Raw genomic sequence first — 24,447 nt, 5'->3', positions numbered from 1 at the left:
ACGTTGTTGTCCCTGGCTCTCTCTCCCTCTGGCTCTATTCCTGTGCTACTTGAGTGTAACTACCGCCCCTCCCCCCTCTGCCCAGCGTAAAGCACAAGGCTCACGTGCACAGTGAAGCGGAAAAAAAGTGCGAGAGAGAGGGTGAGAGAAGGGAAGAAAAAAAAACCCACGTGACGGCTCGCGATAAGGAGCCGGCTCGCGTCGTTCACGTCAAAGAGTTGGCTCTAAGAGCCATTTCGTTCGCGAACGACCCATCACTAACGCCTAGAGCACGCAGGGCCGCCACTTTCTGCACTAGGACAGGCCTCTTTGAGTGGAACGTCATGCCATTTGGACTATGCAATGCCCCGGCGACGTTCCAGCGGCTGATGAACCGCATCCTGGCTGGCATGCAGTGGGAGACCTGCCTGGTCTACTTGGACGACATCATCGTGCTGGCTAAGGACGTGTCGGGGATGCTGCAACGGCTTGGCCAGTTATTCTATAGACTTCAACAAGCTAACTTGAAACTGAAACCTGCCAAATGCTGCTTCTTTCGCCACGAAGTTGCTTATCTTGGCCATGTGGTATCCGAGTATGGTGTGGCTACCGACCCCAGCAAAGTTCAAAAAGTTCAGATGTGGTCCACACCTATGTCCATCCAGGAGGTCAGACGCTTCATCGGCCTAGCCTCATATTATCACCGGTTCGTGAAAGATTTTGCCTCTATAGCCGAACCCCTGCACAACCTGACCAAGAAGAACGCACATTTTCAGTGGCATGCTGAGCACCAAGCAGCTTTCGACAAGCTGAAGTGTCGACTCACCTCTGCCCCTGTTCTTTGCTATCCACTTGACCATGGAGAAATGACACTAGACACTGATGCCAGCGACACTGGCATCGGCGCGGTGCTGTCAACGCCTCTCTTTGTCTTTCGCTAGCAAAGTTAAACCAAACAACAAAGCAAAGCTAGTTTTCAGCTACGAGCCCGACACGGAACCCAACGTATTAGCCAGAGGTCCCTTTACTGCGGTTCGGAGCCGCTGACCTGTTTTATTTACGCGCCAAATAGTTTTCTATATGAGATAACTGCTAAAAGTGCAGCCTCATGTAGAAATATTTAGCTGATTTAGAGTTTAGAAATGTGTTAATATAGAATCTAGAATTATTGTAGAGACACTGACACTGCCCTCAATGTAATAAAGGCCTGATTGTGTCATGAACTTAGGAGTAGAGTATAGGAGACCCTCCCCAGTTGAACTGAGAAAGTAAAACAGAGAGGAGTTAATGCTGAGTTGAAATTCCCCAGAGAATGTTTGGGTGGGGGTCTCAACATTTGAAATGGATAACTGTGGTCTGGAAGGGAGATGGGTTTTTTATGACCTCTAGGGAGTCACCTACACCCACAGTGTTTTAACTGTCACGCACACTCACTCACGTGCACACACATACACACAGGTATGCATACACAGTCACTCACGAGCACTCACATAGACATGCGGGAACGCGCACATGTAGGCATTCATGTGCTCGTGCACATAGACGCAGACAGAGTTTGCAGCACACCATGGGGGGTTTTATGATGGGGTTGCCTCTATAAAGCTGGCTGTAACTAACAAAGGGGTGAAGATTTTGTAGAGGGACACACCGGCCTCATCTTCCCTTCTAGAAGTGCATGCTTAAATAAAGATGAATAAAGGTTTTGTGAAATAACTACTGAGTTCCGGTGCCGTCTAGCCTAAATTATCTGTTCGCTAAGTTGAACGTATCTCAGTGTAAATTCACTCAGTAGGTTAAAGAAACGGTGTGTGATCCGTCTTAGTTAGTAATTAATAGCATCGGTGTTTCATCCGTGGTGGCGTGTGATCCGTCTTAGCTATTAGGAAAAAAGTGGCGGTGTATGATCCGTCCCCGTGCGTTAAAGCAGGAAACGTGTTTACTATTAGTTAGAAAGCGGGGTTTAAGGCCTCGTCACCGGCTGAGGGCCGTGTGCGCTCCGAGTTTGGCAACTCCACCCTTGGTTGGACACGTCCTTGGGATTTGCCGGGGTGGTGACCTGGGCACCAGGGGCGCCTTAAATAACTAAAGCTAGGTGTTGGATCCTAGTCACGGTTGATAACCTGCATGAGAGTGGGGGCAAGTTGCTTTGTTAGTGAGAGAACGACTGCAGTGTGTGTAGACTGTGTAGTTGTGTGAAAGCGCCGTTAGAGTCGGCGTCTCGTCTGAAGTACGGGAGTCAATTAAAGTAACAAAAATAATTTGTGTCTAAAAGTGTGTGTTTGTGGTGTGCAGAAATTGCGGCAGGAGGCTCTGTCACGAATTGTTGCAAGCTGTGAAGTCAATTGGGGGGTTTAATTTGGTTTTATTTTTTATGGGGAAGAGAAACTGCGGTATCCAGTCCGTGGCGCAGTTTGAATAGTTCGTGAGACAAATGTGGCGCGATCTGAAGATCGTGAGCCTAATTGTCCTAGTTAGGTTGAGGTGTATAAGAGTGGACGGCACCCACTCTGTGTGCTGATTAGCGCGTTGTCCTGAATCAGCAGAAGTGTCTCGCAGAAAGTTTGTATGGGACTGCAAGAAGTATGAAGTGTGTGTGAGCCAGCCTCGAGGGGCGGGTTCACAGGTGGAACGAACGAAGAGTAAAAGAATTTGATTGCTGACTGTATGAGAGCTGTTGGGGTGAAAGGAAAATGATGTTGGAGGAGTGAGTTAACAGGTTAATGTGTGGGTGTAAAACAATGGGGTAAAAAAAAAAAGAGAGAGAGAAAGAAAATGATGAAAACAAAGAAAATAAAAAGTGTGGAAGTGTGAGTGGGAAATTGTCTCCAACTGGGGGAAGCAGTGACGCTACAGGTCACCTTCTTCCCCTGCTGGACACAAAAGAAAACATAATTTGGAGTGTTGTGGATGAAAATAATTAACAACAACATCAAGAAGATTTTTGTGTTTGCGGTTAAGAACAAATAAAAATTTCATTTTTGGGGTTTAAAGTCAGAGTTTAAAACAAAATGAGTGGAGATGTGGGTTAGGGTTAGTGATGAAAATATATGCAGTTACAGTGAATAATGAAAGTCTCTCAGTCTGTCGATTACAGGTGGGGAACGGACCTGGATCAATTCTCCACAGGCAGCGGTCGGAAGAAAATTATAGGCTAAAATCATTAGAAAAAAAATAGAAACACCCAGCCAGAATTTTTGGCTGAATTGTTTTGCAGCTTCCCGTCCTCATCCTGAACAAGCAAGCTCCAAGGAAGCTAATCTCTCCCTGAAGACACGGAGTGCAGTTCCAGAAGCATGAGCATGAACATCAACAGTGGACAGCAGTCCAAGAGACAATACCAGAGTTCTGAGCAGAGAGGTCCAGCAGCGCTGTGGGCAAACGGCATCAGAAAGAGAAGATCCACCATATAGATCGGATGGATGGAGATGCGTTTCCAGCAAGCTGCAACCTCACTGTGTGTGAAGGACTTTTGAGAAGACTGTCTGAGTTTGACATTTGCCATGTTTGGAGCAAGATGGCAATGAAAGAGACAGTGGGACAAAAAGATACATGGAACAAAGCTGAAGAGAACTGACTGCCATTGGACTGCAAAGTGGGAGAGAAGAACGGAGAGAAAGGAGAAGGGGTGGACAGAGGCTGCTGTTTTAGTGTGGGGAACCAAATTGGGTTAAGGAATCCGGGGAGACAAGCGACTGCTTTGAAGTGGAGGATTGACAGTGTCCAGACCACTACAAAAGGGGGAGGAAGACAAGCACTGAGGTATGCAAGAGTACTGTTAGAAAAATGGAAAGGTGACACCACACATGCACATAATATGCACTAGAGATAACACAAAATCATACACAAAGTGGCACACATCAAAAGAGGGTATTTGTAGAAGGGGTTAACATAGGGTTGCCAACTCCCTGAAAAATAGATAAGGGACACCTCGTGGCCAGGGCCGGGCAACCCAGTTCACCCTTCCCAGTGTGGTGAATTTTGTAGCTCTTTTTTTGTGTGTGAAATTATTTTTTAACCATTTGACTTGAATTTGATTTAAGCAGATGCATATTCTTTGTGATATGACCATATGGGAAACAAATGATCATTTAGCCATTTATTTTTAGCTCAAAATGACAACATTAACACAATAAAACAGGTCTCTTTCTTAAACAGAAGCCTGTCATGCTTAACTTTTGAGAATATAAGTAAATCTTTCTTTAAAAGAACTCTGTCCTGCTTAACTTAAAATTATATAAATTAATAGAAAACAATAGAACAAAAATATTCTTGTAACAGTGCACATATAGTGCATTTAGTACAATTGGCTTCAGTTGAGGTATTATTTCAGCTTTTCTAATGCTAATCAGCTGCTCCTGTTTGTAAACCCGCTTGTTCCCATGATTACGCATCTTAACTCATCATCATTATTAATCTATGTATTACTTTTATGTATTAGTCATCTATTTGTTGTAATCATCTATCCTTGCAGTTGTTTATTACACAAAATAAATTATATTATCACACTTCTGGCCACATAGCGCTGATATTCACTGCACATGCCCATATTAACCTTAACCAGAGGGTTTAAAAAAAACAAACCAGTGTTTACATACCATATCTGCTTCTGCCGTGGCCTAGTGGACAAAAAATTGGTTAAGGGTTCCCCGAGCTTTCACGCCCCTCATGTTCTTCATGTGCCCACCACTAGAAGCATGCCTATGGAAAAAGTGCGCCGGCACACAGTGCAGTGCGCTTTATAGGTGTTATCGTGCATTTTCCCAGCCAGGTGTTTTCCTTTTCCCATTCCTCCCTGTACTTTTGCAGCCTTTTTTTCTTTCTCTGAGGGGAACAAACATTGCTGCTCTAATGCTGGGCTCACACTGTGCGATTTTTGGCCCATTTTGAGACGATTTATGAGTCGTGCGACCGATTTGGTGATCGGCCCGATTTGGGCCTTCATCGTGCATCGTGTAGTATACGTGGGGTAACGAGAAGCGATTAACACCTCACGACCAGCTCCCGATCATCAATCGCTCGTGAGCCGCTCACACTGCTCACGCGCAAACACGTAAACATTGGTGAAAAAGACGGAGCAGCACGGCAGTGCAGCGTGTGATCTGGACACAAGCGATGGAGGCACAACTTGTGGAACTTTGGAAAGCTCATCCGAGCATTTTCGATGTGGCATCACAAAATTATCACGACCACAACAACCGTGAAAATAGTTGGATTTACATTGCTGCTCAATCACAGCTGCCTGATCAATGTTTTTCATTAGCAATTTAGCAAAGTTGATGGTGGTGGTGGTGTGTCTGTGTGAGTGAAAGACAGAGAGAACGACAGAATTTCTGTTATAACCTTCATTTTATGGAGGCACAGTGTGAGCACTCAGGTCGCATCAGAGCATCGGGTGGTATAGTGTGAGACCTGCATCGTGACCTACCAACTTCTAACCCCTGTGAGTCAATCGTGCAGTTTGAGCAGGAGCTGAATAACGTGACTGAAAAAAATCGCACAGTGTCTGCCCAGCGTTAGGTGTACTGTCGTCCGAGACTTGCACCGCAGTGTCGGCGTTTGTTTCCCTGTTGGCCATGCTTGTTGTTGTGGTCATCTGTTGTCTTCCGGTATTTTCTCCGCAAGCGACCTTTCCTCGACCAATGAGATGAGCGGTAATCTGAATTGTCATACTCGAATTGTCATAAGTGTGCTGTCAGCTCATTGGTCACAAAGCAGGAGAGGGGCTGGGAATTATGTTTTCAAACAAAGCGTTAATTCCATTAACATTTATAGACTACTTTTGATTCTCACTGTATTACGGGACAAAGTGCGTCCCTTATTAGCTCAATACGGGACGTGTACTTTTGTTTCTAAATACGGGACGATTCCGTTTTTTTAAGGGACGGTTGGCAACCCTAGGTTAACAACACACAGCGTGGTTGCCGATGGTAACCTGCAAGCATTTGGGGTTTAGCTGTACCTGACTATGACAGAGTTTTTCATTGAGATGTTTCTGAAACAAAATTTGGAGTGAACGGAGTTTTGTTTCAGAAAAAAGGGGGAAGGTACATAAAAGGACACACAGAAATAGAAAATGTATTAACCCGACTAACACACACACACACACACACACACACGTAATGAAGCTCATTAGGGTCAAACACAATTTTAAGTAGGCAATACGGTTACTATCATCCTGTCTGGTTTATTGAGTGGGTTGAGAACTGATACATAGACGACTGAATTATTATTATTTTGGGGAACATGATAGCAGGGGTGAACAGAATCCTGCAGCCAGAGTTTAAATGAGTGAAACTAGCAGATTTTTTGTTTTTGTTTTGTTTTGTTTTTGTTTCTGAAGTATGGGGAAGGTTTTATCATGGCACCAAGTTTTAGATTTGGTGTTTTCTCACCTATAAGAGAAAGAATATTCTGTGACAAGTCCTAAGACCGGGCTTCTGTACTTTTTATTTACTTTTGTTTTTCAGTTTTATTTGTTTTTTTTTCATTTTATTTTTATTTTTTGAACAGTGCACTGATTTCTCTTTGTGAATTTCTTTTCTTTAAGCAGATCTGCACATCGGGAATTAAAAGCGCTACACGTCGTTGAGAAAATTGTTGCAAGTGAGTTTCTCCACATTAAAATGGGCTCTGGAGAAAGCCACTTATTTGGGACAATTAGAAAATGAGAGTCCCTGCCTAAAAAGGATTCAGCGATGTAATCCGATCTAAAGTTCTTCTTTTTCTTTTTGAAATGACGTCATTTTGCTGAGAGTGGAAACTAAATGCGATAGGTTCCACTATCAGCAAAGAAAGAAAGAATGAATGTATGAATGAGTGAATGGAAATAAAAACAAACAGACTGACTGGTAAAAGCTGACAAGACGTGACCACGACTCAAGGTTAACCTCCACCTAGACAGGACAAAAGGGTGGATGAATTTATGTGTTTCCTTTTACAGGAGCAGAAAGATGACAGCAACATCTGAGGTTGCGTGAGCTTTGCCCGTACCAATTTAACTTTTAAATGCCACTTTCTGTGTTTGTGAATCTACCAGGGGTGTGTTATTCATGGGCTTGTGTTGCTCACAGAAGTTACTGTGAGAAAGTGTGTATACATCTGCGCAGTGCTAACATTTGCATTTTCTTTTCTACACCATTACAGTTCTTCATGTGATTTGATGATGTGATTTATAACAGAACAATTGGTTGATGTTTGTTTCTCTACTACAGAATTTCTGGGTTTATGTGTGAAGAAAACTGTGTTTACAGGTTATGAGTTGGTGATGCTGTTACACTGTGTTGTTCGGAAAATGTTGAAGGTTACTTTGACGATGTGAATAACGTGAGAAATTTCCTGTGTTGAAACCAGTGTCATTCTTCTTACAGCAGGCTTAATTTTATGGCCTTTTACGGCACCTCTGGAATGTGGATGGCCGACGCCTGCCCACCAGGATGATCCATGTGTGCTCCTAATGTTTGTTTTTTCTAAGAGTGCATGTGGAGGATTCAGCAGAAAACAGACAAGTGACATGAGAAAACAAATAAGAGATGCAGTGTTTATGGAATAGTTGAATATGGGCTCATTAGCCTGCCACTATTGAGCTCCTAGTGATACATGGGTGGAGTGACATTGCTTAAGGAAAGTCACAGATTAAATTGTGGAATAAATTGGGATGATTCATGATTTGGGACAAATTATGGTAATAATAGTGATTTAATGATTGGAGAAAACCTGCACATGATACTTGTCTGTTATGCTGAGTACTTTATCACTCTCATGATCTATAGTTGGTTGCAAATGTGAAGTTTGATTTAACAGATTTGTCTTCCAGGTTACAGGCTCCAGGTGGAGCTGGGAGTTAAACAAGCTTAATATGTAACTGCTGACTAATGTTTTTACACAGGGTTACAGGTTGGAGTATGGCTGCTCCAAGTGGGAAACCCTGGAGATTGTTTTAGAGAGAATGTGCAACATTCTTGTGCATGTCTCATTGGGGAGTTGACACATGGTGAAAGCCATGTGGCAAGAGGAGTGTTATTTTTTAATCTGTAGATGTCGTGAGGTGCCATGACGAGAAGGAGTGGCTGAGATGATCGTCCACAAGATGGGAGCTGAGGCCAGGGGTCCGTTCTTCGTACCTCGCTTACTACATCCAAGATCAAATGACACATCCAAGATCAAATCATCGCGCCAACTCTGAGCTCGCTATTCCGGTTCTCCGAACACACCTGTTGTTGACGATTAGTATAGCTGGATGAAGTAATGTGAGATCACTGGGTGGCTTAACAGGGGCTACGCATCGATAGTAGAAACATTGATCGGCAACCCTTTGATTGGTCGGCGAAAATGTCGAAGGAGCGCGCTCAGTATTTTTCGGCAGCAGAGGAAGAACTCGATTGAGGGATTTCAGGAGTTTCAGAGTTTAATTAAAACGCAAGGGAACACTGCAAAGGCTGCAAAAGCAAGGAGAGAGGGCTGGCAGAAAGTTGCTGACAAATTAAACTCGTAAGTAATTTAATAATAATAATAATAATAATAATAATGGATTGGATTTATATAGCGCTTTTCAAGGCACCCAAAGCGTTTTACAATGCCACTATTCAGTCACTCTCACATTCACACACTGGTGGAGGCAGCTACGGTTGTAGCCACAGCTGCCCTGGGGCAGACTGACAGAAGCCAGGCTGCCATATCGCGCCATCGGCCCCTCTGGCCAACACCAGTAGGCGGTAGGGTAAATTTATTATATTACACTATATTATATTATATTATATCATATTATATTATATTACATTATATCCTCTTTCACATTAGAGCCACGACAGGACCCACTAGAACATGGGAACAAGTAAAAGTGAAATATAAGAATATTCTACAGAATGGTAATATTTATCACTTATATTGCTTTTAGTCTCTTGAAAAGAGACCCTGAAATAATCTGTTTGTTTGTTTATAACAGCAACCAAGAAAAGGGCAGAGCAAAAAAAGACAGGTGGTGGTCCTGCACCCCCTCGTCAACAAGTTGGTTAAGTAAATAATACCCTCACGGGAAAACTATATCTCTCTATGAGCACACTGTCGCGCTGAGCTAAAGGATCCTGTCTATCCCGCAATATACGCTGAATTCTGAAAACTCTCCTTATCAATCTTGCACCTTCCGCAATGGGTTGCTCGCGTACAAACGGACAGGACATGGCTGCGACAGACTTCCCAAATCCACCTTCGCTTTTATAGCCGTGGTCTCTCATCTTGCTTACATGAAGTAATTTACTATTACTACTCTGAAATATGAATTACATCTGAAATAATCAAATACATGAAATAGAATGATTAATAGTACATTTCCCTTTTTTTAGGAAATGACCTGTATGTATCTGTATGAAATCAATGAAAGGATCAAGTACTGCATTATCTTTAGTTACATTGATAACATTTATTTATGGAAAAACAGTGGTAAAATATCGCTGTTGCTTCCGTATAAATGAAGCGGACATACCTGAGTTCCCACGATCTAATCCTGTTTACATAACGTAAGCCTGCTCCCGAGCAGGTTTACGCTTACGGATCTGTTGCTATGACAGCAAGTCCCGGATGAGCTTCGGAGAACCGAACGATCCAAGATCACGCGAAATCGTCAACAATCAAATCCAGCTAACTTACTTAGCGAGGTACGAAGAACGGACCCCAGGAGAGAGGCTTCAGGCGGATCAGAGATCATCTTCATCACAGCAGACATCACACAGAGAGCCGTGCTACTGAGCTTCCAGGAGTTCGAGAGGAGACTTCCCACAGCAAGATTTTAAATAAAATGAGAGATTCAATGTTGACGCTGAGGAAGACAACTAAGGTGTACGACGTGCTCTGCCTTAAATCTTCAGCAGCGTTGGACGTGAGAACTCAAGGGATGGAGAGAGCGTGCCAAGCTCCAAAAGTGACAGCGCAGAGGTAACAGGTAAATCAGATGAGTGTTTTGATTATTATGGCGGTATAGAGTTGGACTACGTTAAAGGGTCCACAATCTCGTATACATTTGATCTTTGTGCTGTCATTAACTGCAAGGGCTTGCTGTTGAGTCCAACATCTTTAATGGCAGTACAAAATCGGATGGCGTTAGATATGTTGTTGGGAGAAAAAGGGGGCGTTTGCGCGATGTTTGGGGTTATGTATTGTACTTTTATTCCAAATAACACAGTTCCCGACGGCTCTGTGACCCGAGTTCTGGAAGGCCTAAAGACGTCCACCGCAATGTATGAGCATTCGGGAGTGGATAACCCGCTGGAAGCGTGGATGACCTCTGTCTTTGGGCAATGGAAAGGTTTCATTATGTCAATTATGGTTTCTTTGTCTGTTTTTATTGCAGTATTAGTGACATGTGGGTGTTGTTGTGTGCCTTGTATCAGAGCCTTGTTCGTAAGACTCATCAATCGTGCTGTGGGAGAATCTGATACAAAGGCCGACACCATGATGCCACTTTTGGGAAATGGGGAGTCACAGTATGAAAACATTATGGTGAGAGATTTAGTTTAGTTTTATCTGCCATAGGGCAGATAAAAAGGGGGACTTGTAGAAATATTTAGCTGATTTAGAGTTTAGAAATGTGTTAACATAGAATCTAGAATTATTGTAGAGACACTGACACTGCCCTCAATGTAATAAAGGCCTGATTGTGTCATGAACTTAGGAGTAGAGTATAGGAGACCCTCCCCAGTTGAACTGAGAAAGTAAAACAGAGAGGAGTTAATGCTGAGTTGAAATTCCCCAGAGAATGTTTGGGTGGGGGTCTCAACATTTGAAATGGATAACTGTGGTCTGGAAGGGAGATGGGTTTTTTATGACCTCTAGGGGAGTCACCTACACCCACAGTGTTTTAACTGTCACGCACACTCACTCACGTGCACACACATACACACAGGTATGCATACACAGTCACTCACGAGCACTCACATAGACACGCGGGAACGCGCACATGTAGGCATTCATGTGCTCGTGCACATAGACACAGACACAGAGTTTGCAGCACACCGTGGGGGGTTTTATGATGGGGTCGCCTCTATAAAGCTGGCTGTAACTAACAAAGGGGTGAAGATTTTGCAGAGGGACACACCGGCCTCATCTTCCCTTCTAGAAGTGCATGCTTAAATAAAGATGAATAAAGGTTTTGTGAAATAACTACTGAGTTCCGGTGCCGTCTCTGGATGCCTCGACGAATAAAAGAACCGGGGTAAAACTGATTTCACAACACTTACCTAATGTCCACCCTACTGTTACTCATTTATATTAAGATTTAAACATCTAGTTGGTATTGGTATGGCGAGTAGCCTTCAGTAATAGTAATAAATCACACAGCAATAGTACATTCATGTAGTTGTAAAGTATTCAGAATACGTTACTTCTGCAATGTGTAGTGGAATACATTTTTAAATTAACCTTCCCAACACTGTCAACAGGTTAGCACCTCATACCACAGTGCAGCAAAAGCAGTCTCATGAGCGCTGGGAAGGACGAGCCCAGAGCCCAAAACAGACAGTGCAGGAGATAAGGTTAGTAATTGTATGGTGAAAATTATACTTTTAGTTATCTTGATTGGCAAAAGAAAAGTAAATACAAAATCTGCTTCTCACATATTGGGCATTTCCAAGATTTTTTTCAAAACTTCTTCCCTTTATTTCATTACAGCTGTCCTGTGCCAGATGTTCTGTTGACCCACTGTGAGAGGCATCATTTCAGAAACACCAGGAAGACTGAAACTCATCGCAGGGCTCGTGATCTTCACCAGCAGCTCCCTCACAAGAAGGATAAACCCAGCATTTCATGAACACTGTGATGGAGACCTTTGCTTTGTGTAATGTTAGAAGTACTCAGATAATCCTCAGAGGGTCTGGACTGTTACATAATATACTATCTTTAAGTCCTGTAGAAAGTTAAATATATGTTGTGCTCTCTGGTTACTCTGGTATGAATGACTCTGAATTACTTTATGATAAATAACACACTATTGACAAAAAACATTGAAAGAATTCCAGATCACAAGTTTTTAGTTCAAAATACAAGTGACAACCTTTGACTTTAATCAGGTTTTATTTAATTGTATCAGAGAAAACATCATGTGCTCTTCATGTAGCTCACTATATTCAGTGTTTAAAACAGAAGTTGTGCAGGTCTGAATTCAGCAGCTTTCTGAAACACCAAACTGAGGTACTGTGGAGGTGAAGAGGGCTCTCTGTGGGTAACCACTGCCCCACACTTCTTTTTATCCTGCAGACTAACACCTTGAACAGAGGGCTGGGGTCTGTGTTGTCCCAGCAGATGGGGGGGGGGCTCCAGTGGATCAGTGGACAATTGTGGGAATAACTTATGACATCGAAGATAAATCTTTACTCAGTCAATAATGATCAGGCAGAGCGGAGCGTCACTTAATGCAGAGGGAATGTATTTAAGGAGGTCGTTAATAAAATAAAATGAAAGTAGTTTACAGCTTGGGTTTTTTTGGGGGGGGGGGGGGGTTGTGGCCATAAAGACTGTCCTGGTGTTATTATCACCTTTGCGCAGGTCACATGTTAGTATTTTTAAGACAGTTCTGATAAAATATCTTGATATACGTTGACATGCACTGAAGAGTGACTTCTTTGAATTCAGTGACTAAATCTGGAAAAAGCTTCCACTGGTGCTTAAAACCTGAAGTGCAGTTTTTGGAGGCAAAAACTGACACCAGTAACACAAAAAGAAAAAAAAGAAAAAAGGTGCTGCTGTGTTCAGGTCATTTTAATCTGTTGCTAGGTGGTTGCCAGACAATGTGGTGGCGCCATAATGTTTACCTTTATTCAACTTTTTGTGGTTATTAATTAGACTGTTACTCCCATGAATTAAAATATAATGGACAGTAAAATATCAATAACCTAACATTGATCATAGTGTTTTCTGTTAAGAGGCTGCTGGCTGATCTACAGACATGAAAACATGACGTGTTCTGCTTTTCTGTGTGAAATGTTCATGTAGATCATGGAAAATCACCTAAACATCAAAACAAACTCAGGAGAACGGTGCTGAGTCACCTTTTGGGAAAGTACAATGGTGTTTGGTATAAATACTGTTATATATATTTGAAGTACTGTTTCACAGTATTGAATTTAATTGTGTTTTGACATATTTTTAACTATAATCACAACTTTGTGAAAGAAAATCATGAATAGAGAATAAAGTGTTAGAGGAGCCTTGATGCTTTAGCAAGTGTACTGCTCATGTTTCATACACCACATAACAAAATCTATAAGTTCAAAACCTAACTATACCTCTGTGCGCACTTTGAATGCTTAGGTAGAGCAGAAAAGCGCTGAGTTCATTTAACAAGAACTTATTCCACTTAACAAAATGTTTCCACTTGTTATTACACTGACATCTAATACAGTTTTTGTCACGGGCTGCGATGGCAGACCGTGGAGTGACAGTGAAAGCAGGGCCCAAACGCAAAGTGAAGGACAGTGGATTTATTTACAGGAGGTGAAAAACACACAACTATATACAAAATCCCAGCACTGTGGTCCCGTGGTGATTCTCCCTGAATCCCACACAGTGCAGATGTCCGTGAAAAGTGAAAGGTGGCGACTCCAAGAAACTCAAATTCCCACACCGTGACTTTAGAGGCATACTCCGCTCCCGATTCCTGGTAACACAAAAGGCAGAGGGTTAGCAGGGGATCTGTTTCCTCGGAGGTTACGTAAAAGCTCACGGCAGTTCTGACTCAAGGATCCAGCGTCGGCCTCAGCTCAGCTGCAGTCCTAAATGCCGTTCCTTGACGAGCGTAATCTGCTGCAGCTGGCAGAGGACGACGAGCGGCAGGTGTGGCTGTCTCTCGAGTAGACCACTTCCGGGTTCGCAGTCTCCTCAGCGAACCCACACCTCCGGAAGCTCACACAGAGACACATGGAGAGACGGAGAGCAAACCAATACAACACACGGAAAACATAAACATACACTGAAAATGCCTGAGCCCTGGGTCCCTAGACCCAGGCCATGACAGTACCCCCCCTCTAAGGGTCGGCTCCCGACGACCCAAAAGAAACCAAACACAAAACAAAAAACCACAGTACAACCAACCCCGGGCGGGCGGCGGGGGGTCCCGGACGGAGGGCCCCAAAACCCCAGTTCAAAAGTCCAACCACTGTCATGGTGGCAGCGACAGTTCCTGCGGCCGACCCAGTGGACCGCAAAACAGGCAAAACCCGCTACGGTTCAGGCAGTGGTGGGGAAAACAGTTCTGGCGGCCTACCTCCACCCCCGTGATGGAAGCAGAATGCTTCAGGCGGCCTGCCACGGGTCCGGTGGCGGCGGCGTTGCAGTTCCGGCGGGCGGCCACGGGTCCGGTGGCGGCGGCGTTGCAGCTCTGGCGGGCGGCCACGGGTCCGGTGGCGGCGGCGTTGCTGCTCCCGCCTCAGCACAACCCACGATTCCCGATGTACCGGCCGGGCTGCTGGACGTGGCGGCCGGGCTGCTGGACGTGGCGGCCGGGCTGCTGGACGTGGCGGCCCCTCTGGCACGCCGACCTCCAGCTCTGGCTCAGCGGATCCCTCCGGACCTCCGAGCTCCTCCGGTGGCAGCGCGGGCTCACCAGGCTCGCTGAGCTCCTCTGCTGGCAACGCCGGTCCCTCCAGCTCGTTGAGGTTCGCCAGCAGCGGTGCGGGGTCCTCAGTGGGTGGCTCGCTGAGCTGCTCCGGCTCACTGTGCTCCTCCGGCATGCTGAGCTGCTCCAGCTCACTGTGCTCCTCCAGCATTAGCTCGCTGGGCTCCTCCGGCTCGCTGGGCTCCACAGTTGGCGACGCGGGCTCCCCCCGCTCGCTGAGCTCCTGCTCGGGCTCACTGGGCTCCTCCGGCTCGCTGGGCTCCCCAGCTGGCGACGCGGGCTCCTCAGCTGGCGACGCGGGCTCCTCCCGCTCGCTGAGCTCCTCAGCTGGCGACGCGGGCTCCTCCCGCTCACTGAGCTCCTGCTCGGGCATGCTGAGCTCCTCCGGCTCGCTGAGCTCCACAGCTGGCGACGCGGGCTCCTCCCGCTCGCTGAGCTCCTGCTCGGGCATGCTGAGCTCCTCCGGCTCGCTGGGCTCCTCAGCTGGCGACGCGGGCTCCTCCGGCTCGCTGAGCTCCTCAGCTGGCGACGCGGGCTCCTCCCGCTCGCTGAGCTCCTGCTCGGGCATGCTGAGCTCCTCCGGCTCGCTGAGCTCCACAGCTGGCGACGTGGGCTCCTCCCGCTCGCTGAGCTCCTCAGCTGGCGACGCGGGCTCCCCCCGCTCGCTGAGCTCCTGCTCGGGCTTGCTGAGCTCCTCCGGCTCGCTGAGCTCCTCCGCGCCGAGCCGCTCCTCCGGCTGCGGAGCGGCTATAGACGGTTGTTGATCCGGAGGTGAAGAAGATGGTTGAGCGGGTGATGTGGATGGTGAACGGGATGAAACTGCAGGCGGTGAGGTAGATGTCGCGGGGAATGATTCAGCAGGTGACGGCTGTCTCTCGAGTAGACCACTTCCGGGTTCGCAGTCTCCTCAGCGAACCCACACCTCCGGAAGCTCACACAGAGACACATGGAGAGACGGAGAGCAAACCAATACAACACACGGAAAACATAAACATACACTGAAAATGCCTGAGCCCTGGGTCCCTAGACCCAGGCCATGACAGTTTTTCCTTGATTGCTTAATTTGTTCACATCAGGTGTGAGAGCCAAGTAATATAGTTTATATGTTTTATATGTTTGCCTTAAAGGCTTAGTTTATAGTTAAAAACCCAGCATCGCGGATTTATGCAAATGAGTACATGTGGTGCTGGAGGGGGGAGAGAGAGAGAAAAAAGTTAGCATAGCAGAGGCAAGACGCTGCAGCAGAGGAGGACAGAGCCACAGTGTTCCTACCATAGTATGTTTGTTGTTAAGGATAAGTTACACCTGATTACTCCTGTAAGAAGATTTGCAAGCTGTGGAACACATTTTTGTTTGTTTGTATCTTTTCACATTGGAGTCCTGTGGAAGTTTTTCTTTTTCCTCTTTGAATGAACGTACACGAGTGAAGCACGGGAAAACTGGTCTCACGTCTATACATCAGGAATGTCCAAGCCGTTCTAAAGACAGCTAAAAGCTATTGTTTATAACTAAGACTTACCTGTGCAAAAGACACTCAAATAATCAAATTCATTTTCAGGTCAAAACATGAAAAGTCAATCAGTCTCTATAACACCACCGTTTTAAGATTAAGACACCAAGTATTGTTTTACCTTTACCAAAACCTCACTGAAAAATGCAAAATGTAGGCCTAATGTAGAGTAAAAACTGCTCAGACGCAATACTGAAATGTAAACGATTTAATGGAAACTTTACAAAATTGCTTGAAATATAGAAACGCAAAAATTATTCACAAAACTAAATGCATCATAAAACAAAGACCAACTACTGTATAATCCAAAAAAACTCACTCTACATACATTTAGCAGCCACTTTATCAGGTGCACCTGTTCCAGTGCTTGTTCAGCCACGTCTGCAACTCAAAGCATTTAGCCCTGTAAATTCTGTCAAAACAGCCTAATGAAGTTCAAACAGCATCACAGTCTGGAAGAAAGGTGGTTGAATAGTTGTTGATACAGCATCTACTGAGGGTGTTGATGATCGTTGAGGTTGGTCTGTGTTTTTGATAAACTATTTATCTACTGGTATTTTACCACACAAGCACCTCATCATCACAGGGTTTACAGAGAATGGTTCAAAACAGAGAAAATAACCAGTGAGTGTCACTTCTCTACTTGTGCGCCTTGAAGCAGATGGCTTACAGAACCAGATGACTAAACTGCTGTGCATGCATAGATGCATTTTAATTTGGCATTCAGTGAACCAAAAAAGACTCATATCTCAGATTCTTTAATTCTAAAAACAGAACAAAAGTAAATAAAATATGAATGTATACCATGTATCAACCCAAACCATTAAAGCTGTGTTGGGGGAAAACTCTGTAAAAGACCCAGGAGAAATAAAGACACAATGAGACAAAGTTACTTTCTTTATCAAACGTGTACACGGGTGAGCTGCTAAGAACAACTCACACCATGCACAGTGGCTTGGTAATTTTTATAGGCACAGAGCACAGAGACAGTGAGAACAGGATAACAAATAATAAACAGATAAAATAAAACAACTCCATATATGGTGCTAGTCTCGTCAGCAGAGAGCTAGGGAAGATAAAACAATCTAAAACAATATGTCCCAGAAACAAGATGTGTTTGCTGGGAAAGTCTAAAAAGATCATTCTAAACTAATCTAACCATAGGCAGAGGGCAGACAAAAGGCATCTTTGTACATTTAAAAGAAGGTAAAGAAACATAGAATCATTTTTCCTGTAACATTCCCTCCTGTTTTAACTTATTTTAAATGTATACAACAATTGTCTGTGAAGGTTATTTAGTAAGTATCTTAAGCAATTTTTTAATTTTCAAAATGTCAGCATAGCAGAAATGGAAGTCATTTGGTCTAAAGAATAAAACAAAAGAAAATAATAAAAAGAAAAACATAGTAAATGAAAATCATAGTAAATGAAATAACAAGTGGAATAAACAAGAAAAAATAATAAAACTAAAACTACAAAAAATAAAGGATAAAAACCTTATATTTTAAAACGAAAACTACAAAAAATAAAAGGATGAAAACTAAAATGAAAACTTTGTATTTAAAAATGATGAAAACCTAATATGTAAAATAAAAACTTCAAAAAATACAAGGATGAAAACCTTATATTTAAAATGATGCAAACCTTAAATTGAAAACTTTATATGTAAAATGATGAAAACTTCATATTTAAAATGAAAACTTCAAAAAATAAAAGGATGAGAACTTCAAAAAATAAAAGGATGAAAACTTTATATTTAAAATGAAAAACTTTATGTTTAAAACTGAAAACTTCAAAAAATAAAAGGATGAAAACCTGCATAACCTACTAATGTTTTAATCAGTGCGTGATCACTTGACAAGTCATTTTTAATCACCACGTCATTCATTAGCAGTTATTACAAGTTCTCCTCTAACAGAATTGCAACGGGATGCTGGTCTTCTTCAGGCATGGCAACATAAGCAGTCATTGTAGTTGTTATCATCTTTGAAATCATTACTCTTAGACATGGCGGTGTAGCTGCTCCAGATGTGTGGTCAGTGACATATTTCTGCAGAATGGTCAAATTCTGCAAAGCTTCATAAATGTCTCCGCTTACAAACAAAAACAAAAAACATAAACGTGTCAGGACACAAAAGAAAAAGAAAAATGCTGCCACCCGTACAAGGCAGAAGTCTGCATATGTTGGCTTTTAATAGCATGCAGCTTGTAACATGGTAGACTAATGTGCCTGTGTTAATTCAGCTCCATATTATTGTGTGAAGTTGCACTGGGTTGGGAGTGGTTTTGTGGTTGTCACATTTTTGGTGAGCCAATGGCTGGAATGGGGTTGGACTAATTAGAGGCAGGTGTACTTGATTGCACTGATACACTGGTCTACATCTAGCCCACACTACAAACACTTCTGTGTTGTTTTGTCTCTCTGTGCAGTCCAGGGCCTATTATATGCCACAGCCTAAAGGCAGCAGAGTTCCAGAGGCTTGAGTGACCACTGACTATATGCTTGCAGGGTGGTGGGTCTCCAAGGACAACTTCTAACCCTGTTAAAGGCAACATGTGGAGTGCAACTTGGCTGTGTGGCATAGCTGGCTCTGGCCTTGGGACTGTGTGTTTTTATACAATTCATAAGTGGGACACTGGACTGTTTTATCTTTTATCTCTTGATATATTTTTCGTCAATAAATTATCTTTTAGAATTTTATTGACTGACATCTTTTTGCCCATGACTGAAACGGTTGGTCAGACCTAGAGTCTTTCTTTGGGCAGAATAGCAGCTTCTGCTCTAAAAGAAACAAATAAATAAAAAGAAAAGAAAATGTGGAACATGCTCATCAGCTTAGCAGTGTCTACATATTTAATTCAGCTTCTCAATCCTGTAGTTTTAGCTGTTGTCTACAGGGTTTTGCTTATTGGTTGTTATTATAGGTGTGCTCTATATCTCAGCAATGTGTCATTCTAGAATGATAAGTTTCAAGCTGGTCAAGTGCCTCTATGCACTTCATTAGTTTAGTTATTCTCTGTATTGTCTTCATCTCACATGTCATTACACTGAGTTTCAGCAAACCTTAAGCTTGATGTAGACTACTGCTTAACAATTATCCACCTCACATCATAACCGATTAAGGTGCCTCTTCATATTAATATTATGTCATTGTTAATATTATCCTCTTTGTCTTATATAACAGCAATAGCATATTATAATATTTTATCAGTGTGTACCACTATACTACTCCTGAGCCAATTTGTTAGTTAGGATCATCTTATTCAGCAAACAGATAATTTAGAATTCATCCAATCTGCGGTCACATTTGTTCTCTCTGTTGCATGGCGGACCAGGCAGTTCTATTATAATATATTATTTATATTTTATTTTGTATCCATCAAGGGCTTCAGATGACCTGCAGAATCATCCTTTTCCCAAGGTGGAGACAGTTACCTTTTCACACACTGTCCTTGGCTGAACAGTGACACAGCCTTAATATACCTTATTTATGTTATTAAAATATTTTCGTGTGAATTATTTGCTTTATATTCATTTTATACATGCTGGGCATGGTCATCATGCCAACTGTGTTTCATTGTTAATATCACTTTACAGGTTGTTATCCTTGCTATTATTAATTTCAAATACTCTAAAGATAATTTCTACTGTAATTTTCCCTTCATCTTTATTTCGTACTTTTTATATTTATATCTACTCAGTGGGGTCTGTTTTCAACCCTTTTAAACTACTTCAAACTACTTTGATCTCTAGTTTTCACTTAATAAGGGATTATTAAGTTCTTCCTGATATGGGTGTTGCTGCACATGCGGCTGCAGGAATGAGTGATGGTTTACTAAAAGGATTGTGGACACTGCACAGTGTCTCGTCTTCTGGTTTTACTAAACTGGCAGTTGGATTCTGTTCTTCTGACTGTTTATATTTTGTTTTCTTAAATCTCTCAGTTTACAGACACTGTTTTTGTCCGGCGTCTGGACTTTTCTTTTCTCACCACTGCTCGTCAGCAGGAATGAGTTTTAATTTCACTTGCTTGATTACCCATCTTATTTATGTATTTACTTATTTTTGTTTATTAAGTAATGTATACACGATACAGCTGCTATCACCTTCGCTGGTATTAGAGACGAGAGTGGTTGCTCACACGCCCTTCTACTTTCGGACTAGTTCCGAAAGCGGTGTGAACTTTACGAGACGGAACTCGACCGTTCTCTCAACTCACCAGCACGTCAGTGAATAGCAGTAAAAGAAAAACACAGTAGGAGCAGCTCAGTCTCTTATTGGACCGTGAAAATTCAGCTTGCTCCGTTAATTAAAACAATACACACACACACATTCACATTCACACTTATTCGCGCGATCGGAACCCTTATAATAAAGGGGAGCTGCCAGTCTTTCTGTAGACGAGCTACTTATTCCCTTGACCCAGCTGGGGGAGCTACCCAGAGCTCCAAACCTAACCCACAAGAGTGGGGAGCTTCCAGTCGACGAGCTCCAAGCTACCAGCCGACGAGCTACTTTAAACCCACAGAAGTGGGGAGCTTCCAGTCGCGACGAGCTACTTTCGCTATTTTAAATTCCCTGAATTTAAAATACGTTTTTACGCAAGATTGTGTCAGTGTGTCTGTATCTACCTGGTCAGTGTCGCCGGGTCTGGTCCACCTCGATCGGGCCCCACCACCGTGGGTCGCTTTCTAAGAACGTTGGCCAAGACTCGAATTTAACGCCCTTGGTCTTTGACCACACACCTAGTGTGTGGGCTGTCGACAGACGAACAACGTGGACTGGTCACGGAGATGGGACACGATGGAGGCGCTCCGGCTCCGAAGGACCAAGAAATGTTGGGGGAAAACTCTGTAAAAGACCCAGGAGAAATAAAGACACAATGAGACAAAGTTACTTTCTTTATCAAACGTGTACACGGGTGAGCTGCTAAGAACAACTCACACCATGCACAGTGGCTTGGTAATTTTTATAGGCACAGAGCACAGAGACAGTGAGAACAGGATAACAAATAATAAACAGATAAAATAAAACAACTCCATATATGGTGCTAGTCTCGTCAGCAGAGAGCTAGGGAAGATAAAACAATCTAAAACAATATGTCCCAGAAACAAGATGTGTTTGCTGGGAAAGTCTAAAAAGATCATTCTAAACTAATCTAACCATAGGCAGAGGGCAGACAAAAGGCATCTTTGTACATTTAAAAGAAGGTAAAGAAACATAGAATCATTTTTCCTGTAACAAGCTGAGAGACAAAGCAGAGTGGTGTCAGACTGTCATGGTTAATGGCACCTAACAAATACTACAAAGCAATTTAAGAAATTTTCAGAGAAAAATATTATGTCCATTTTATTTTTTCTATGACATAAATTATTTACTTAATTTCTGTTGTGTTGGATCTTTTGTTGTGTCATAGCTCTAATAAAATATGTTACTTTGGGAGCAAAGCAGAAACGGTTTTCTCAGACGTTCAGTGTTGCAGATTCCTCATGAAGTGATGTTTTTCCACCTTCTTTAAATCATCTCTCTTGTGTTTGGATAAAACAAATCTGCATTTATTTATTAAGAGTGTTTGGAAAAATCTAACAAGAAAACTTAACGCTTACTTTTAAGGCAACAAAACACAAGTATGGCTGTGTGCGGTACATGTGAGGTGTACAGATACATCAGTTACCTTTGTTGCAGATTTTGCTGTCTTTTGCAGCATTAGTCTAAAAAAATGAAGAAACAACATTTAAGTGAAGTACTAAAAAACAAACCTGGACATTATAAATTACATAAGAGCTGTTACACAAACAGAAGGACAGCAGTGTTCATAACCATTAGGCGACAACTGTCTCCACACAATATTATAGTCTGTAATTTGGCTGGTTATGTAATTTACCAGTTACAGTCATTATTCTCCAGTAAGTGCCAGTTAGAAAGATGGTATCATCATTAATCACATACAGGTTTTTGGTTATTTTGATTACATGCTGTGAGTCACTTTTTCTTACCAAGACAAGAAACAGCAGTTGCAGAGGTGTGTCTGTCAAAAATGGCTAAGCAGGCCTGTCTTACTGCACCTAAATCTTCATCAGACACTTCACTCTCTGTGTCCCAGTATTCTGTTTCATTGTCTGTGACTCTCCTGCTCTCCTGGTGTTGCTGTCATAGTGAATCATATGAAATCTATCAACCAAACCGACAGCCACAAACTCTGGGAAGTTTCTCCCAAAAAGTTGATTCTGTTCATCTGGACGTAGAGTTTTCAGTGGGAGAAACGTTTCGTCACTCATCCAAGTGACTTCTTCAGTCTCAGCTGACTGCAGGTTTCCCCAATCTTATAAAGAGTACATTTGCATAATGATTGAAACAAGCACCACTGAATGAACAATGGGCTGATCATTGATCAACAACCACTGATCAATAGCCATGAGTACCATTCACAGAGAGTTGGGGAATGGCTGCAATCACAGCATTGTAAGATGGTGAAAGATGTACCCTTAGGCCCCCTACATCCTTTATTTTAACATTTTCATTGTTATTCAGAGGATGAGTCTGATGTAGTAAGGAGAGAGTTTATTATCTGTGGTCTATCTCAGAGAAAAGAGGAGGATCTCTTCAAAGAGCCGTTAGTAGGTCAATAAATCCCTCTCTGTTACTCTTGTATATGAAATAGGATGAATTTAAAATACTGACATTGAGTTTGACTTAATTAAACCAGGATAGTGGGGATGTTATCAGTGAAATGATGAAGACTGTAACCAGTAAACCTCATCTACACAGAAGGAACTCAAATGTCTTTTTCAAAAAAATATTCCCGGAAATACATTTGAAATGACTGAAAATAAAAGTTTAAAAAAGTCTAGAGTTTTTGAGGATTGGCTCATGGTGTCATTATGTGGGAGGGAAACATAATTCCTGTCCCATGTGTCCACTCATCCACAGAAACCTTGTTCCTGTTCGGATCTGTTTCTCCTCTAATTTCATTTCTGACAGAAAATCATGAAGGCAAATGAGGTCAGGTTATTATGTAAAAAAATATGAAACTATGACTTAATAATCCTTTAAAAAAGCATTTTATTTATGAAACTTTAAGATGAACAGATGAAAACCATAAAACATTTATATTAAAAGTCCACAGCTGGACAGCTTTTGAATATTTACAGATTATTATGAGAATATTTACACTCAATCATGGAGATCTGAACTTCTCTACAATGACATGTCAGGGGGCCGTTATACTAGTGATGTGTTGGTCGCGAACGAAATGGCTCTTAGAGCCGACTCTTCGAAGTGAACAATGCGAGCTGTACGAACTCCAAAACACCTAAAAACTCCGAAACACCCAAAAACTCCAAAACACCTAAAAACTCCAAAACACCTAAAAACTCAGAAACACGTAAAAACTCCAAAACACGTAAAAACTCCAAAACACGTAAAAACTCAGAAACACGTAAAAACTCCAAAACACCTAAAAACTCCGAAACACCCAAAAACTCCAAAACACCTAAAAACTCCGAAACACCCAAAAACTCCAAAACACCTAAAAACTCCAAAACACCTAAAAACTCAGAAACACGTAAAAACTCCAAAACACGTAAAAACTCCAAAACACGTAAAAACTCAGAAACACGTAAAAACTCCAAAACACCTAAAAACTCCGAAACACCCAAAAACTCCAAAACACCTAAAAACTCCAAAACACCTAAAAACTCCAAAACACCTAAAAACTCCAGAACACGTAAAAACTCCAAAACACCTAAAAACTCAGAAACACGTAAAAACTCCAAAACACGTAAAAACTCCAAAACACGTAAAAACTCCAAAACTCGTACAAAACACAACAGACGTGCTCCAGGATGCTAGAGGCAGTGTTGAGCTTTTGTTACCTAGTGGCTACACAAGCCAGGAAGTACCAACGACCGGATTTGTTGTGTGGTAGTAACAGGTGTGAAATGAACATTTTTTTTTTAAAATTATTTGAATATATATGAGTGCTTGTCTATAAATACACAAACAATACACATATGCTTTCAATTGTGTAATTTAAGAGATCTAGGTAGCTCTGCTTTGGAAGTTCAGTTGATGTGCTTTGTCTCTAGGGGCCACCACATATATTTATATACACTCAACAAAAATATAAACGCAACACCTTTGTTACTGCTCCCATTCCCCATGGGATGGACGTAGAGACCTAAAATTCATTCCAGATACACAATATAACCATCCCTCCCAAACAGTGGTCACAAATCAGTCCAAATGTGTGGTAGTGGGCACATCTGCCATATTGAGATAATCCATCCCACCTCACAGGTGTGCCACATCAGGATGCTGATCTGACATCATGAGTAGTGCACAGGTGTACCTCAGACT

Source organism: Rhamphochromis sp. 'chilingali' (assembly GCF_963969265.1).
Source record: "Rhamphochromis sp. 'chilingali' genome assembly, chromosome: 17".
NCBI lineage: Eukaryota > Metazoa > Chordata > Actinopteri > Cichliformes > Cichlidae > Rhamphochromis > Rhamphochromis sp. 'chilingali'.
The sequence above is the reverse complement of the archived record's forward strand: the minus strand, read 5'-3'. Positions refer to the sequence as shown.